The following is an 18,404-nucleotide window of genomic DNA, read 5'->3' on the forward strand; positions in this document are numbered from 1 at the left end:
TGCCTCCCTAAGCAATTTAAATTACGTTAACGAACATATGATCCAAAATTTAACTAGGCTGTTTGCAAAAAGAGCGCAAGGAAAGTGCAAGAACGACTTTGGCAATAACAGAACCGTACGAATCAACAGATAATTTCTCAAATGTGTAGATAACACTGTGGCGAAGCAGTGAGATTTCCGAAATTTGTAAATGAAAGTTTAGCTTTTCGTATTGAAAAGGAAAAGTACTCTTGATTACCTTATTTCTCGCAGCCGATTGTCGTACTTCTCCTGTCATATCGGCCCCACCGCCGAGCGGCAGCGAGCGGCAGTCGAGCAAAGTCGGGCCAAGTCGACACACGATGAAGTGAAATCAATCCACTTAGCTGGAACGAGGCAGGAGACGAGGAGATACTACCTGTGCCGCGACACGTGGCAATTTCGAGGATCGAATGGTCTTGAACACATACTATTGCGCTACGCAAAAATGACAAATCCTCCTGCGGTCGCCAGGAATCGAACCCGGATTAACTGCTTGGGAAGAAACCATGCTGACCGTTACACCACCACCGCATTGCGCTGCATTCTTCCTGTGTCGCGGTGCGTTGCCGCCCCTGCTGCCACCAGAGGCTCAAGCGACCCTGCTGCAGGCCCTCTGCCCTCCAGCACATCGGAACGCGGTGCCACGTGCTTCCAGGGCGATGCACTGTAACTAGACGCAGCATTGACTTCCGCCGAGAAATCGACCATTTCATGCACGGCATGGTGGGAAAACAATTCTGAAATTAGAACTTCTTAGTGAGGCTGCGGTGGCGAGTATTCCTGTATGCCTCGGTGGCGCAGTGGGCTGCGCGTGTCATTATCTTAAGGGCGTACGTTCTATCCTCAACTCAGCCATCTCATTTTCTCTCCACGACGGTGAAAGGCACAGCATAGCTTTTGCGAGGTAAGGCCGTATTTGCCGTTTATTACCACCTAGGCTACTTTGCGTCAACGTGTGTTTGTTTCCAGTTATTACTAATTACAGTTTTGCTAGTTGCACTCGAGACTGAAAGCGATGTTTGCCTAGTATGACTTGCGTGCTTTGGGAGTGAGTAAGCGGGATCGTGGTGGCGGACAGAGTTCAGCGTTGGCGCCAGATTCGGCCCTAAAGTTGCGTGGAGGAGAAGTATTTCTGGACGCATACACACGTAGTGGATCGTTGAGGTATGTCCGGTATGGTTTAGTGGCTAGGATACCTGGCTTTCACCCAGGAGGCCCGGGTTCGATTCCCGGTACCTGAACGTGAATTTTCGGGGCTGAGATGAGAAAACTTCTCACGGCCGTTTTTCGTCTTCGTGGAGCTGCTGCTCTGGGTTCCAGGTATAAGGTGAGAGAAAGTCAAGAAAAAGAGATACATCCTCACGTTAATGGCGGGGCCGTTTTGAAGGGAGAGGAGACGGTTTTGCGGTTTTGGACTGCTGATGCGACAGTGTTGCATTGCCCGTTAGCTCAGTGGGCTATAGCGTCGTGCTAGTAACGCGTAGGTCATGGGTTCCATCCCTCCACGGGCCATTCCATTTTCTCCCCTAATAGGAAATGCTGTCTCCTGCGAGACTCTGCCAGGCAGATTCTAAATGATGTGCACATCCAGCTAGAAGTCTGAACGTTTCGCTAAGGGGTTGCCAACGGCCAGCTCACTTTCGATTAATGAAGTTAAGCAGACGTTTGCGTGGTTAGTGAGTGGATGGGTGATCGTCCGGGAACTGTGCGTGCTATTGGACCCTTTCATTTCAACCCCCCCCCCCCTCCTCCTCTTGTGCTACAGTGTTGACGTGCTATGATGCCTCCCTAAGCAATTTAAATTACGTTAACGAACATATGATCCAAAATTTAACTAGGCTGTTTGCAAAAAGAGCGCAAGGAAAGTGCAAGAACGACTTTGGCAATAACAGAACCGTACGAATCAACAGATAATTTCTCAAATGTGTAGATAACACTGTGGCGAAGCAGTGAGATTTCCGAAATTTGTAAATGAAAGTTTAGCTTTTCGTATTGAAAAGGAAAAGTACTCTTGATTACCTTATTTCTCGCAGCCGATTGTCGTACTTCTCCTGTCATATCGGCCCCACCGCCGAGCGGCAGCGAGCGGCAGTCGAGCAAAGTCGGGCCAAGTCGACACACGATGAAGTGAAATCAATCCACTTAGCTGGAACGAGGCAGGAGACGAGGAGATACTACCTGTGCCGCGACACGTGGCAATTTCGAGGATCGAATGGTCTTGAACACATACTATTGCGCTACGCAAAAATGACAAATCCTCCTGCGGTCGCCAGGAATCGAACCCGGATTAACTGCTTGGGAAGAAACCATGCTGACCGTTACACCACCACCGCATTGCGCTGCATTCTTCCTGTGTCGCGGTGCGTTGCCGCCCCTGCTGCCACCAGAGGCTCAAGCGACCCTGCTGCAGGCCCTCTGCCCTCCAGCACATCGGAACGCGGTGCCACGTTGCTTCCAGGGCGATGCACTGTAACTAGACGCAGCATTGACTTCCGCCGAGAAATCGACCATTTCATGCACGGCATGGTGGGAAAACAATTCTGAAATTAGAACTTCTTAGTGAGGCTGCGGTGGCGAGTATTCCTGTATGCCTCGGTGGCGCAGTGGGCTGCGCGTGTCATTATCTTAAGGGCGTACGTTCTATCCTCAACTCAGCCATCTCATTTTCTCTCCACGACGGTGAAAGGCACAGCATAGCTTTTGCGAGGTAAGGCCGTATTTGCCGTTTATTACCACCTAGGCTACTTTGCGTCAACGTGTGTTTGTTTCCAGTTATTACTAATTACAGTTTTGCTAGTTGCACTCGAGACTGAAAGCGATGTTTGCCTAGTATGACTTGCGTGCTTTGGGAGTGAGTAAGCGGGATCGTGGTGGCGGACAGAGTTCAGCGTTGGCGCCAGATTCGGCCCTAAAGTTGCGTGGAGGAGAAGTATTTCTGGACGCATACACACGTAGTGGATCGTTGAGGTATGTCCGGTATGGTTTAGTGGCTAGGATACCTGGCTTTCACCCAGGAGGCCCGGGTTCGATTCCCGGTACCTGAACGTGAATTTTCGGGGCTGAGATGAGAAAACTTCTCACGGCCGTTTTTCGTCTTCGTGGAGCTGCTGCTCTGGGTTCCAGGTATAAGGTGAGAGAAAGTCAAGAAAAAGAGATACATCCTCACGTTAATGGCGGGGCCGTTTTGAAGGGAGAGGAGACGGTTTTGCGGTTTTGGACTGCTGATGCGACAGTGTTGCATTGCCCGTTAGCTCAGTGGGCTATAGCGTCGTGCTAGTAACGCGTAGGTCATGGGTTCCATCCCTCCACGGGCCATTCCATTTTCTCCCCTAATAGGAAATGCTGTCTCCTGCGAGACTCTGCCAGGCAGATTCTAAATGATGTGCACATCCAGCTAGAAGTCTGAACGTTTCGCTAAGGGGTTGCCAACGGCCAGCTCACTTTCGATTAATGAAGTTAAGCAGACGTTTGCGTGGTTAGTGAGTGGATGGGTGATCGTCCGGGAACTGTGCGTGCTATTGGACCCTTTCATTTCAACCCCCCCCCCCTCCTCCTCTTGTGCTACAGTGTTGACGTGCTATGATGCCTCCCTAAGCAATTTAAATTACGTTAACGAACATATGATCCAAAATTTAACTAGGCTGTTTGCAAAAAGAGCGCAAGGAAAGTGCAAGAACGACTTTGGCAATAACAGAACCGTACGAATCAACAGATAATTTCTCAAATGTGTAGATAACACTGTGGCGAAGCAGTGAGATTTCCGAAATTTGTAAATGAAAGTTTAGCTTTTCGTATTGAAAAGGAAAAGTACTCTTGATTACCTTATTTCTCGCAGCCGATTGTCGTACTTCTCCTGTCATATCGGCCCCACCGCCGAGCGGCAGCGAGCGGCAGTCGAGCAAAGTCGGGCCAAGTCGACACACGATGAAGTGAAATCAATCCACTTAGCTGGAACGAGGCAGGAGACGAGGAGATACTACCTGTGCCGCGACACGTGGCAATTTCGAGGATCGAATGGTCTTGAACACATACTATTGCGCTACGCAAAAATGACAAATCCTCCTGCGGTCGCCAGGAATCGAACCCGGATTAACTGCTTGGGAAGAAACCATGCTGACCGTTACACCACCACCGCATTGCGCTGCATTCTTCCTGTGTCGCGGTGCGTTGCCGCCCCTGCTGCCACCAGAGGCTCAAGCGACCCTGCTGCAGGCCCTCTGCCCTCCAGCACATCGGAACGCGGTGCCACGTTGCTTCCAGGGCGATGCACTGTAACTAGACGCAGCATTGACTTCCGCCGAGAAATCGACCATTTCATGCACGGCATGGTGGGAAAACAATTCTGAAATTAGAACTTCTTAGTGAGGCTGCGGTGGCGAGTATTCCTGTATGCCTCGGTGGCGCAGTGGGCTGCGCGTGTCATTATCTTAAGGGCGTACGTTCTATCCTCAACTCAGCCATCTCATTTTCTCTCCACGACGGTGAAAGGCACAGCATAGCTTTTGCGAGGTAAGGCCGTATTTGCCGTTTATTACCACCTAGGCTACTTTGCGTCAACGTGTGTTTGTTTCCAGTTATTACTAATTACAGTTTTGCTAGTTGCACTCGAGACTGAAAGCGATGTTTGCCTAGTATGACTTGCGTGCTTTGGGAGTGAGTAAGCGGGATCGTGGTGGCGGACAGAGTTCAGCGTTGGCGCCAGATTCGGCCCTAAAGTTGCGTGGAGGAGAAGTATTTCTGGACGCATACACACGTAGTGGATCGTTGAGGTATGTCCGGTATGGTTTAGTGGCTAGGATACCTGGCTTTCACCCAGGAGGCCCGGGTTCGATTCCCGGTACCTGAACGTGAATTTTCGGGGCTGAGATGAGAAAACTTCTCACGGCCGTTTTTCGTCTTCGTGGAGCTGCTGCTCTGGGTTCCAGGTATAAGGTGAGAGAAAGTCAAGAAAAAGAGATACATCCTCACGTTAATGGCGGGGCCGTTTTGAAGGGAGAGGAGACGGTTTTGCGGTTTTGGACTGCTGATGCGACAGTGTTGCATTGCCCGTTAGCTCAGTGGGCTATAGCGTCGTGCTAGTAACGCGTAGGTCATGGGTTCCATCCCTCCACGGGCCATTCCATTTTCTCCCCTAATAGGAAATGCTGTCTCCTGCGAGACTCTGCCAGGCAGATTCTAAATGATGTGCACATCCAGCTAGAAGTCTGAACGTTTCGCTAAGGGGTTGCCAACGGCCAGCTCACTTTCGATTAATGAAGTTAAGCAGACGTTTGCGTGGTTAGTGAGTGGATGGGTGATCGTCCGGGAACTGTGCGTGCTATTGGACCCTTTCATTTCAACCCCCCCCCCTCCTCCTCTTGTGCTACAGTGTTGACGTGCTATGATGCCTCCCTAAGCAATTTAAATTACGTTAACGAACATATGATCCAAAATTTAACTAGGCTGTTTGCAAAAAGAGCGCAAGGAAAGTGCAAGAACGACTTTGGCAATAACAGAACCGTACGAATCAACAGATAATTTCTCAAATGTGTAGATAACACTGTGGCGAAGCAGTGAGATTTCCGAAATTTGTAAATGAAAGTTTAGCTTTTCGTATTGAAAAGGAAAAGTACTCTTGATTACCTTATTTCTCGCAGCCGATTGTCGTACTTCTCCTGTCATATCGGCCCCACCGCCGAGCGGCAGCGAGCGGCAGTCGAGCAAAGTCGGGCCAAGTCGACACACGATGAAGTGAAATCAATCCACTTAGCTGGAACGAGGCAGGAGACGAGGAGATACTACCTGTGCCGCGACACGTGGCAATTTCGAGGATCGAATGGTCTTGAACACATACTATTGCGCTACGCAAAAATGACAAATCCTCCTGCGGTCGCCAGGAATCGAACCCGGATTAACTGCTTGGGAAGAAACCATGCTGACCGTTACACCACCACCGCATTGCGCTGCATTCTTCCTGTGTCGCGGTGCGTTGCCGCCCCTGCTGCCACCAGAGGCTCAAGCGACCCTGCTGCAGGCCCTCTGCCCTCCAGCACATCGGAACGCGGTGCCACGTTGCTTCCAGGGCGATGCACTGTAACTAGACGCAGCATTGACTTCCGCCGAGAAATCGACCATTTCATGCACGGCATGGTGGGAAAACAATTCTGAAATTAGAACTTCTTAGTGAGGCTGCGGTGGCGAGTATTCCTGTATGCCTCGGTGGCGCAGTGGGCTGCGCGTGTCATTATCTTAAGGGCGTACGTTCTATCCTCAACTCAGCCATCTCATTTTCTCTCCACGACGGTGAAAGGCACAGCATAGCTTTTGCGAGGTAAGGCCGTATTTGCCGTTTATTACCACCTAGGCTACTTTGCGTCAACGTGTGTTTGTTTCCAGTTATTACTAATTACAGTTTTGCTAGTTGCACTCGAGACTGAAAGCGATGTTTGCCTAGTATGACTTGCGTGCTTTGGGAGTGAGTAAGCGGGATCGTGGTGGCGGACAGAGTTCAGCGTTGGCGCCAGATTCGGCCCTAAAGTTGCGTGGAGGAGAAGTATTTCTGGACGCATACACACGTAGTGGATCGTTGAGGTATGTCCGGTATGGTTTAGTGGCTAGGATACCTGGCTTTCACCCAGGAGGCCCGGGTTCGATTCCCGGTACCTGAACGTGAATTTTCGGGGCTGAGATGAGAAAACTTCTCACGGCCGTTTTTCGTCTTCGTGGAGCTGCTGCTCTGGGTTCCAGGTATAAGGTGAGAGAAAGTCAAGAAAAAGAGATACATCCTCACGTTAATGGCGGGGCCGTTTTGAAGGGAGAGGAGACGGTTTTGCGGTTTTGGACTGCTGATGCGACAGTGTTGCATTGCCCGTTAGCTCAGTGGGCTATAGCGTCGTGCTAGTAACGCGTAGGTCATGGGTTCCATCCCTCCACGGGCCATTCCATTTTCTCCCCTAATAGGAAATGCTGTCTCCTGCGAGACTCTGCCAGGCAGATTCTAAATGATGTGCACATCCAGCTAGAAGTCTGAACGTTTCGCTAAGGGGTTGCCAACGGCCAGCTCACTTTCGATTAATGAAGTTAAGCAGACGTTTGCGTGGTTAGTGAGTGGATGGGTGATCGTCCGGGAACTGTGCGTGCTATTGGACCCTTTCATTTCAACCCCCCCCCCCTCCTCCTCTTGTGCTACAGTGTTGACGTGCTATGATGCCTCCCTAAGCAATTTAAATTACGTTAACGAACATATGATCCAAAATTTAACTAGGCTGTTTGCAAAAAGAGCGCAAGGAAAGTGCAAGAACGACTTTGGCAATAACAGAACCGTACGAATCAACAGATAATTTCTCAAATGTGTAGATAACACTGTGGCGAAGCAGTGAGATTTCCGAAATTTGTAAATGAAAGTTTAGCTTTTCGTATTGAAAAGGAAAAGTACTCTTGATTACCTTATTTCTCGCAGCCGATTGTCGTACTTCTCCTGTCATATCGGCCCCACCGCCGAGCGGCAGCGAGCGGCAGTCGAGCAAAGTCGGGCCAAGTCGACACACGATGAAGTGAAATCAATCCACTTAGCTGGAACGAGGCAGGAGACGAGGAGATACTACCTGTGCCGCGACACGTGGCAATTTCGAGGATCGAATGGTCTTGAACACATACTATTGCGCTACGCAAAAATGACAAATCCTCCTGCGGTCGCCAGGAATCGAACCCGGATTAACTGCTTGGGAAGAAACCATGCTGACCGTTACACCACCACCGCATTGCGCTGCATTCTTCCTGTGTCGCGGTGCGTTGCCGCCCCTGCTGCCACCAGAGGCTCAAGCGACCCTGCTGCAGGCCCTCTGCCCTCCAGCACATCGGAACGCGGTGCCACGTTGCTTCCAGGGCGATGCACTGTAACTAGACGCAGCATTGACTTCCGCCGAGAAATCGACCATTTCATGCACGGCATGGTGGGAAAACAATTCTGAAATTAGAACTTCTTAGTGAGGCTGCGGTGGCGAGTATTCCTGTATGCCTCGGTGGCGCAGTGGGCTGCGCGTGTCATTATCTTAAGGGCGTACGTTCTATCCTCAACTCAGCCATCTCATTTTCTCTCCACGACGGTGAAAGGCACAGCATAGCTTTTGCGAGGTAAGGCCGTATTTGCCGTTTATTACCACCTAGGCTACTTTGCGTCAACGTGTGTTTGTTTCCAGTTATTACTAATTACAGTTTTGCTAGTTGCACTCGAGACTGAAAGCGATGTTTGCCTAGTATGACTTGCGTGCTTTGGGAGTGAGTAAGCGGGATCGTGGTGGCGGACAGAGTTCAGCGTTGGCGCCAGATTCGGCCCTAAAGTTGCGTGGAGGAGAAGTATTTCTGGACGCATACACACGTAGTGGATCGTTGAGGTATGTCCGGTATGGTTTAGTGGCTAGGATACCTGGCTTTCACCCAGGAGGCCCGGGTTCGATTCCCGGTACCTGAACGTGAATTTTCGGGGCTGAGATGAGAAAACTTCTCACGGCCGTTTTTCGTCTTCGTGGAGCTGCTGCTCTGGGTTCCAGGTATAAGGTGAGAGAAAGTCAAGAAAAAGAGATACATCCTCACGTTAATGGCGGGGCCGTTTTGAAGGGAGAGGAGACGGTTTTGCGGTTTTGGACTGCTGATGCGACAGTGTTGCATTGCCCGTTAGCTCAGTGGGCTATAGCGTCGTGCTAGTAACGCGTAGGTCATGGGTTCCATCCCTCCACGGGCCATTCCATTTTCTCCCCTAATAGGAAATGCTGTCTCCTGCGAGACTCTGCCAGGCAGATTCTAAATGATGTGCACATCCAGCTAGAAGTCTGAACGTTTCGCTAAGGGGTTGCCAACGGCCAGCTCACTTTCGATTAATGAAGTTAAGCAGACGTTTGCGTGGTTAGTGAGTGGATGGGTGATCGTCCGGGAACTGTGCGTGCTATTGGACCCTTTCATTTCAACCCCCCCCCCCTCCTCCTCTTGTGCTACAGTGTTGACGTGCTATGATGCCTCCCTAAGCAATTTAAATTACGTTAACGAACATATGATCCAAAATTTAACTAGGCTGTTTGCAAAAAGAGCGCAAGGAAAGTGCAAGAACGACTTTGGCAATAACAGAACCGTACGAATCAACAGATAATTTCTCAAATGTGTAGATAACACTGTGGCGAAGCAGTGAGATTTCCGAAATTTGTAAATGAAAGTTTAGCTTTTCGTATTGAAAAGGAAAAGTACTCTTGATTACCTTATTTCTCGCAGCCGATTGTCGTACTTCTCCTGTCATATCGGCCCCACCGCCGAGCGGCAGCGAGCGGCAGTCGAGCAAAGTCGGGCCAAGTCGACACACGATGAAGTGAAATCAATCCACTTAGCTGGAACGAGGCAGGAGACGAGGAGATACTACCTGTGCCGCGACACGTGGCAATTTCGAGGATCGAATGGTCTTGAACACATACTATTGCGCTACGCAAAAATGACAAATCCTCCTGCGGTCGCCAGGAATCGAACCCGGATTAACTGCTTGGGAAGAAACCATGCTGACCGTTACACCACCACCGCATTGCGCTGCATTCTTCCTGTGTCGCGGTGCGTTGCCGCCCCTGCTGCCACCAGAGGCTCAAGCGACCCTGCTGCAGGCCCTCTGCCCTCCAGCACATCGGAACGCGGTGCCACGTTGCTTCCAGGGCGATGCACTGTAACTAGACGCAGCATTGACTTCCGCCGAGAAATCGACCATTTCATGCACGGCATGGTGGGAAAACAATTCTGAAATTAGAACTTCTTAGTGAGGCTGCGGTGGCGAGTATTCCTGTATGCCTCGGTGGCGCAGTGGGCTGCGCGTGTCATTATCTTAAGGGCGTACGTTCTATCCTCAACTCAGCCATCTCATTTTCTCTCCACGACGGTGAAAGGCACAGCATAGCTTTTGCGAGGTAAGGCCGTATTTGCCGTTTATTACCACCTAGGCTACTTTGCGTCAACGTGTGTTTGTTTCCAGTTATTACTAATTACAGTTTTGCTAGTTGCACTCGAGACTGAAAGCGATGTTTGCCTAGTATGACTTGCGCGCTTCGGGAGTGAGTAAGCGGGATCGTGGTGGCGGACAGAGTTCAGCGTTGGCGCCAGATTCGGCCCTAAAGTCGCGTGGAGGAGAAGTATTTCTGGACGCATACACACGTAGTGGATCGTTGAGGTATGTCCGGTATGCTTTAGTGGCTAGGATACCTGGCTTTCACCCAGGAGGCCCGGGTTCGATTCCCGGTACCTGAACGTGAATTTTCGGGGCTGAGATGAGAAAACTTCTCACGGCCGTTTTTCGTCTTCGTGGAGCTGCTGCTCTGGGTTCCAGGTATAAGGTGAGAGAAAGTCAAGAAAAAGAGATACATCCTCACGTTAATGGCGGGGCCGTTTTGAAGGGAGAGGAGACGGTTTTGCGGTTTTGGACTGCTGATGCGACAGTGTTGCATTGCCCGTTAGCTCAGTGGGCTATAGCGTCGTGCTAGTAACGCGTAGGTCATGGGTTCCATCCCTCCACGGGCCATTCCATTTTCTCCCCTAATAGGAAATGCTGTCTCCTGCGAGACTCTGCCAGGCAGATTCTAAATGATGTGCACATCCAGCTAGAAGTCTGAACGTTTCGCTAAGGGGTTGCCAACGGCCAGCTCACTTTCGATTAATGAAGTTAAGCAGACGTTTGCGTGGTTAGTGAGTGGATGGGTGATCGTCCGGGAACTGTGCGTGCTATTGGACCCTTTCATTTCAACCCCCCCCCCCTCCTCCTCTTGTGCTACAGTGTTGACGTGCTATGATGCCTCCCTAAGCAATTTAAATTACGTTAACGAACATATGATCCAAAATTTAACTAGGCTGTTTGCAAAAAGAGCGCAAGGAAAGTGCAAGAACGACTTTGGCAATAACAGAACCGTACGAATCAACAGATAATTTCTCAAATGTGTAGATAACACTGTGGCGAAGCAGTGAGATTTCCGAAATTTGTAAATGAAAGTTTAGCTTTTCGTATTGAAAAGGAAAAGTACTCTTGATTACCTTATTTCTCGCAGCCGATTGTCGTACTTCTCCTGTCATATCGGCCCCACCGCCGAGCGGCAGCGAGCGGCAGTCGAGCAAAGTCGGGCCAAGTCGACACACGATGAAGTGAAATCAATCCACTTAGCTGGAACGAGGCAGGAGACGAGGAGATACTACCTGTGCCGCGACACGTGGCAATTTCGAGGATCGAATGGTCTTGAACACATACTATTGCGCTACGCAAAAATGACAAATCCTCCTGCGGTCGCCAGGAATCGAACCCGGATTAACTGCTTGGGAAGAAACCATGCTGACCGTTACACCACCACCGCATTGCGCTGCATTCTTCCTGTGTCGCGGTGCGTTGCCGCCCCTGCTGCCACCAGAGGCTCAAGCGACCCTGCTGCAGGCCCTCTGCCCTCCAGCACATCGGAACGCGGTGCCACGTTGCTTCCAGGGCGATGCACTGTAACTAGACGCAGCATTGACTTCCGCCGAGAAATCGACCATTTCATGCACGGCATGGTGGGAAAACAATTCTGAAATTAGAACTTCTTAGTGAGGCTGCGGTGGCGAGTATTCCTGTATGCCTCGGTGGCGCAGTGGGCTGCGCGTGTCATTATCTTAAGGGCGTACGTTCTATCCTCAACTCAGCCATCTCATTTTCTCTCCACGACGGTGAAAGGCACAGCATAGCTTTTGCGAGGTAAGGCCGTATTTGCCGTTTATTACCACCTAGGCTACTTTGCGTCAACGTGTGTTTGTTTCCAGTTATTACTAATTACAGTTTTGCTAGTTGCACTCGAGACTGAAAGCGATGTTTGCCTAGTATGACTTGCGCGCTTTGGGAGTGAGTAAGCGGGATCGTGGTGGCGGACAGAGTTCAGCGTTGGCGCCAGATTCGGCCCTAAAGTCGCGTGGAGGAGAAGTATTTCTGGACGCATACACACGTAGTGGATCGTTGAGGTATGTCCGGTATGCTTTAGTGGCTAGGATACCTGGCTTTCACCCAGGAGGCCCGGGTTCGATTCCCGGTACCTGAACGTGAATTTTCGGGGCTGAGATGAGAAAACTTCTCACGGCCGTTTTTCGTCTTCGTGGAGCTGCTGCTCTGGGTTCCAGGTATAAGGTGAGAGAAAGTCAAGAAAAAGAGATACATCCTCACGTTAATGGCGGGGCCGTTTTGAAGGGAGAGGAGACGGTTTTGCGGTTTTGGACTGCTGATGCGACAGTGTTGCATTGCCCGTTAGCTCAGTGGGCTATAGCGTCGTGCTAGTAACGCGTAGGTCATGGGTTCCATCCCTCCACGGGCCATTCCATTTTCTCCCCTAATAGGAAATGCTGTCTCCTGCGAGACTCTGCCAGGCAGATTCTAAATGATGTGCACATCCAGCTAGAAGTCTGAACGTTTCGCTAAGGGGTTGCCAACGGCCAGCTCACTTTCGATTAATGAAGTTAAGCAGACGTTTGCGTGGTTAGTGAGTGGATGGGTGATCGTCCGGGAACTGTGCGTGCTATTGGACCCTTTCATTTCAACCCCCCCCCCCCTCCTCCTCTTGTGCTACAGTGTTGACGTGCTATGATGCCTCCCTAAGCAATTTAAATTACGTTAACGAACATATGATCCAAAATTTAACTAGGCTGTTTGCAAAAAGAGCGCAAGGAAAGTGCAAGAACGACTTTGGCAATAACAGAACCGTACGAATCAACAGATAATTTCTCAAATGTGTAGATAACACTGTGGCGAAGCAGTGAGATTTCCGAAATTTGTAAATGAAAGTTTAGCTTTTCGTATTGAAAAGGAAAAGTACTCTTGATTACCTTATTTCTCGCAGCCGATTGTCGTACTTCTCCTGTCATATCGGCCCCACCGCCGAGCGGCAGCGAGCGGCAGTCGAGCAAAGTCGGGCCAAGTCGACACACGATGAAGTGAAATCAATCCACTTAGCTGGAACGAGGCAGGAGACGAGGAGATACTACCTGTGCCGCGACACGTGGCAATTTCGAGGATCGAATGGTCTTGAACACATACTATTGCGCTACGCAAAAATGACAAATCCTCCTGCGGTCGCCAGGAATCGAACCCGGATTAACTGCTTGGGAAGAAACCATGCTGACCGTTACACCACCACCGCATTGCGCTGCATTCTTCCTGTGTCGCGGTGCGTTGCCGCCCCTGCTGCCACCAGAGGCTCAAGCGACCCTGCTGCAGGCCCTCTGCCCTCCAGCACATCGGAACGCGGTGCCACGTTGCTTCCAGGGCGATGCACTGTAACTAGACGCAGCATTGACTTCCGCCGAGAAATCGACCATTTCATGCACGGCATGGTGGGAAAACAATTCTGAAATTAGAACTTCTTAGTGAGGCTGCGGTGGCGAGTATTCCTGTATGCCTCGGTGGCGCAGTGGGCTGCGCGTGTCATTATCTTAAGGGCGTACGTTCTATCCTCAACTCAGCCATCTCATTTTCTCTCCACGACGGTGAAAGGCACAGCATAGCTTTTGCGAGGTAAGGCCGTATTTGCCGTTTATTACCACCTAGGCTACTTTGCGTCAACGTGTGTTTGTTACCAGTTATTACTAATTACAGTTTTGCTAGTTGCACTCGAGACTGAAAGCGATGTTTGCCTAGTATGACTTGCGCGCTTTGGGAGTGAGTAAGCGGGATCGTGGTGGCGGACAGAGTTCAGCGTTGGCGCCAGATTCGGCCCTAAAGTCGCGTGGAGGAGAAGTATTTCTGGACGCATACACACGTAGTGGATCGTTGAGGTATGTCCGGTATGCTTTAGTGGCTAGGATACCTGGCTTTCACCCAGGAGGCCCGGGTTCGATTCCCGGTACCTGAACGTGAATTTTCGGGGCTGAGATGAGAAAACTTCTCACGGCCGTTTTTCTTCTTCGTGGAGCTGCTGCTCTGGGTTCCAGGTATAAGGTGAGAGAAAGTCAAGAAAAAGAGATACATCCTCACGTTAATGGCGGGGCCGTTTTGAAGGGAGAGGAGACGGTTTTGCGGTTTTGGACTGCTGATGCGACAGTGTTGCATTGCCCGTTAGCTCAGTGGGCTATAGCGTCGTGCTAGTAACGCGTAGGTCATGGGTTCCATCCCTCCACGGGCCATTCCATTTTCTCCCCTAATAGGAAATGCTGTCTCCTGCGAGACTCTGCCAGGCAGATTCTAAATGATGTGCACATCCAGCTAGAAGTCTGAACGTTTCGCTAAGGGGTTGCCAACGGCCAGCTCACTTTCGATTAATGAAGTTAAGCAGACGTTTGCGTGGTTAGTGAGTGGATGGGTGATCGTCCGGGAACTGTGCGTGCTATTGGACCCTTTCATTTCAACCCCCCCCCCCCCCCTCCTCCTCTTGTGCTACAGTGTTGACGTGCTATGATGCCTCCCTAAGCAATTTAAATTACGTTAACGAACATATGATCCAAAATTTAACTAGGCTGTTTGCAAAAAGAGCGCAAGGAAAGTGCAAGAACGACTTTGGCAATAACAGAACCGTACGAATCAACAGATAATTTCTCAAATGTGTAGATAACACTGTGGCGAAGCAGTGAGATTTCCGAAATTTGTAAATGAAAGTTTAGCTTTTCGTATTGAAAAGGAAAAGTACTCTTGATTACCTTATTTCTCGCAGCCGATTGTCGTACTTCTCCTGTCATATCGGCCCCACCGCCGAGCGGCAGCGAGCGGCAGTCGAGCAAAGTCGGGCCAAGTCGACACACGATGAAGTGAAATCAATCCACTTAGCTGGAACGAGGCAGGAGACGAGGAGATACTACCTGTGCCGCGACACGTGGCAATTTCGAGGATCGAATGGTCTTGAACACATACTATTGCGCTACGCAAAAATGACAAATCCTCCTGCGGTCGCCAGGAATCGAACCCGGATTAACTGCTTGGGAAGAAACCATGCTGACCGTTACACCACCACCGCATTGCGCTGCATTCTTCCTGTGTCGCGGTGCGTTGCCGCCCCTGCTGCCACCAGAGGCTCAAGCGACCCTGCTGCAGGCCCTCTGCCCTCCAGCACATCGGAACGCGGTGCCACGTTGCTTCCAGGGCGATGCACTGTAACTAGACGCAGCATTGACTTCCGCCGAGAAATCGACCATTTCATGCACGGCATGGTGGGAAAACAATTCTGAAATTAGAACTTCTTAGTGAGGCTGCGGTGGCGAGTATTCCTGTATGCCTCGGTGGCGCAGTGGGCTGCGCGTGTCATTATCTTAAGGGCGTACGTTCTATCCTCAACTCAGCCATCTCATTTTCTCTCCACGACGGTGAAAGGCACAGCATAGCTTTTGCGAGGTAAGGCCGTATTTGCCGTTTATTACCACCTAGGCTACTTTGCGTCAACGTGTGTTTGTTTCCAGTTATTACTAATTACAGTTTTGCTAGTTGCACTCGAGACTGAAAGCGATGTTTGCCTAGTATGACTTGCGCGCTTTGGGAGTGAGTAAGCGGGATCGTGGTGGCGGACAGAGTTCAGCGTTGGCGCCAGATTCGGCCCTAAAGTCGCGTGGAGGAGAAGTATTTCTGGACGCATACACACGTAGTGGATCGTTGAGGTATGTCCGGTATGCTTTAGTGGCTAGGATACCTGGCTTTCACCCAGGAGGCCCGGGTTCGATTCCCGGTACCTGAACGTGAATTTTCGGGGCTGAGATGAGAAAACTTCTCACGGCCGTTTTTCGTCTTCGTGGAGCTGCTGCTCTGGGTTCCAGGTATAAGGTGAGAGAAAGTCAAGAAAAAGAGATACATCCTCACGTTAATGGCGGGGCCGTTTTGAAGGGAGAGGAGACGGTTTTGCGGTTTTGGACTGCTGATGCGACAGTGTTGCATTGCCCGTTAGCTCAGTGGGCTATAGCGTCGTGCTAGTAACGCGTAGGTCATGGGTTCCATCCCTCCACGGGCCATTCCATTTTCTCCCCTAATAGGAAATGCTGTCTCCTGCGAGACTCTGCCAGGCAGATTCTAAATGATGTGCACATCCAGCTAGAAGTCTGAACGTTTCGCTAAGGGGTTGCCAACGGCCAGCTCACTTTCGATTAATGAAGTTAAGCAGACGTTTGCGTGGTTAGTGAGTGGATGGGTGATCGTCCGGGAACTGTGCGTGCTATTGGACCCTTTCATTTCAACCCCCCCCCCTCCTCCTCTTGTGCTACAGTGTTGACGTGCTATGATGCCTCCCTAAGCAATTTAAATTACGTTAACGAACATATGATCCAAAATTTAACTAGGCTGTTTGCAAAAAGAGCGCAAGGAAAGTGCAAGAACGACTTTGGCAATAACAGAACCGTACGAATCAACAGATAATTTCTCAAATGTGTAGATAACACTGTGGCGAAGCAGTGAGATTTCCGAAATTTGTAAATGAAAGTTTAGCTTTTCGTATTGAAAAGGAAAAGTACTCTTGATTACCTTATTTCTCGCAGCCGATTGTCGTACTTCTCCTGTCATATCGGCCCCACCGCCGAGCGGCAGCGAGCGGCAGTCGAGCAAAGTCGGGCCAAGTCGACACACGATGAAGTGAAATCAATCCACTTAGCTGGAACGAGGCAGGAGACGAGGAGATACTACCTGTGCCGCGACACGTGGCAATTTCGAGGATCGAATGGTCTTGAACACATACTATTGCGCTACGCAAAAATGACAAATCCTCCTGCGGTCGCCAGGAATCGAACCCGGATTAACTGCTTGGGAAGAAACCATGCTGACCGTTACACCACCACCGCATTGCGCTGCATTCTTCCTGTGTCGCGGTGCGTTGCCGCCCCTGCTGCCACCAGAGGCTCAAGCGACCCTGCTGCAGGCCCTCTGCCCTCCAGCACATCGGAACGCGGTGCCACGTTGCTTCCAGGGCGATGCACTGTAACTAGACGCAGCATTGACTTCCGCCGAGAAATCGACCATTTCATGCACGGCATGGTGGGAAAACAATTCTGAAATTAGAACTTCTTAGTGAGGCTGCGGTGGCGAGTATTCCTGTATGCCTCGGTGGCGCAGTGGGCTGCGCGTGTCATTATCTTAAGGGCGTACGTTCTATCCTCAACTCAGCCATCTCATTTTCTCTCCACGACGGTGAAAGGCACAGCATAGCTTTTGCGAGGTAAGGCCGTATTTGCCGTTTATTACCACCTAGGCTACTTTGCGTCAACGTGTGTTTGTTTCCAGTTATTACTAATTACAGTTTTGCTAGTTGCACTCGAGACTGAAAGCGATGTTTGCCTAGTATGACTTGCGCGCTTTGGGAGTGAGTAAGCGGGATCGTGGTGGCGGACAGAGTTCAGCGTTGGCGCCAGATTCGGCCCTAAAGTCGCGTGGAGGAGAAGTATTTCTGGACGCATACACACGTAGTGGATCGTTGAGGTATGTCCGGTATGCTTTAGTGGCTAGGATACCTGGCTTTCACCCAGGAGGCCCGGGTTCGATTCCCGGTACCTGAACGTGAATTTTCGGGGCTGAGATGAGAAAACTTCTCACGGCCGTTTTTCGTCTTCGTGGAGCTGCTGCTCTGGGTTCCAGGTATAAGGTGAGAGAAAGTCAAGAAAAAGAGATACATCCTCACGTTAATGGCGGGGCCGTTTTGAAGGGAGAGGAGACGGTTTTGCGGTTTTGGACTGCTGATGCGACAGTGTTGCATTGCCCGTTAGCTCAGTGGGCTATAGCGTCGTGCTAGTAACGCGTAGGTCATGGGTTCCATCCCTCCACGGGCCATTCCATTTTCTCCCCTAATAGGAAATGCTGTCTCCTGCGAGACTCTGCCAGGCAGATTCTAAATGATGTGCACATCCAGCTAGAAGTCTGAACGTTTCGCTAAGGGGTTGCCAACGGCCAGCTCACTTTCGATTAATGAAGTTAAGCAGACGTTTGCGTGGTTAGTGAGTGGATGGGTGATCGTCCGGGAACTGTGCGTGCTATTGGACCCTTTCATTTCAACCCCCCCCCCTCCTCCTCTTGTGCTACAGTGTTGACGTGCTATGATGCCTCCCTAAGCAATTTAAATTACGTTAACGAACATATGATCCAAAATTTAACTAGGCTGTTTGCAAAAAGAGCGCAAGGAAAGTGCAAGAACGACTTTGGCAATAACAGAACCGTACGAATCAACAGATAATTTCTCAAATGTGTAGATAACACTGTGGCGAAGCAGTGAGATTTCCGAAATTTGTAAATGAAAGTTTAGCTTTTCGTATTGAAAAGGAAAAGTACTCTTGATTACCTTATTTCTCGCAGCCGATTGTCGTACTTCTCCTGTCATATCGGCCCCACCGCCGAGCGGCAGCGAGCGGCAGTCGAGCAAAGTCGGGCCAAGTCGACACACGATGAAGTGAAATCAATCCACTTAGCTGGAACGAGGCAGGAG

At 50.4% G+C, this 18,404-nt stretch overlaps 10 non-coding genes across 10 annotated transcripts; all 10 read left to right on the forward strand.

Moving 5' to 3' along the window:
- The first annotated feature begins 1,190 nt into the window (after positions 1–1,190).
- Trnae-uuc lies at positions 1,191–1,262 on the forward strand. The gene has a single exon. It is a non-coding gene; the product is annotated as a tRNA-Glu (tRNA).
- A 1,731-nt stretch (positions 1,263–2,993) lies between these two features.
- On the forward strand, positions 2,994–3,065 carry Trnae-uuc. The gene has a single exon. It is a non-coding gene; the product is annotated as a tRNA-Glu (tRNA).
- A 1,730-nt stretch (positions 3,066–4,795) lies between these two features.
- Positions 4,796–4,867, forward strand: Trnae-uuc. The gene has a single exon. It is a non-coding gene; the product is annotated as a tRNA-Glu (tRNA).
- Positions 4,868–6,596: 1,729 nt separating this feature from the next.
- Trnae-uuc lies at positions 6,597–6,668 on the forward strand. Its single transcript has one exon. It is a non-coding gene; the product is annotated as a tRNA-Glu (tRNA).
- Positions 6,669–8,398: 1,730 nt separating this feature from the next.
- Trnae-uuc lies at positions 8,399–8,470 on the forward strand. The gene has a single exon. It is a non-coding gene; the product is annotated as a tRNA-Glu (tRNA).
- A 1,730-nt stretch (positions 8,471–10,200) lies between these two features.
- On the forward strand, positions 10,201–10,272 carry Trnae-uuc. The gene has a single exon. It is a non-coding gene; the product is annotated as a tRNA-Glu (tRNA).
- A 1,730-nt stretch (positions 10,273–12,002) lies between these two features.
- Positions 12,003–12,074, forward strand: Trnae-uuc. Its single transcript has one exon. It is a non-coding gene; the product is annotated as a tRNA-Glu (tRNA).
- Positions 12,075–13,805: 1,731 nt separating this feature from the next.
- Positions 13,806–13,877, forward strand: Trnae-uuc. The gene has a single exon. It is a non-coding gene; the product is annotated as a tRNA-Glu (tRNA).
- Positions 13,878–15,611: 1,734 nt separating this feature from the next.
- On the forward strand, positions 15,612–15,683 carry Trnae-uuc. Its single transcript has one exon. It is a non-coding gene; the product is annotated as a tRNA-Glu (tRNA).
- Positions 15,684–17,412: 1,729 nt separating this feature from the next.
- On the forward strand, positions 17,413–17,484 carry Trnae-uuc. The gene has a single exon. It is a non-coding gene; the product is annotated as a tRNA-Glu (tRNA).
- Positions 17,485–18,404: the final 920 nt, after the last annotated feature.

The sequence above is a fragment of the Schistocerca piceifrons genome, unplaced genomic scaffold, assembly GCF_021461385.2.
Source record: "Schistocerca piceifrons isolate TAMUIC-IGC-003096 unplaced genomic scaffold, iqSchPice1.1 HiC_scaffold_1253, whole genome shotgun sequence".
NCBI lineage: Eukaryota > Metazoa > Arthropoda > Insecta > Orthoptera > Acrididae > Schistocerca > Schistocerca piceifrons.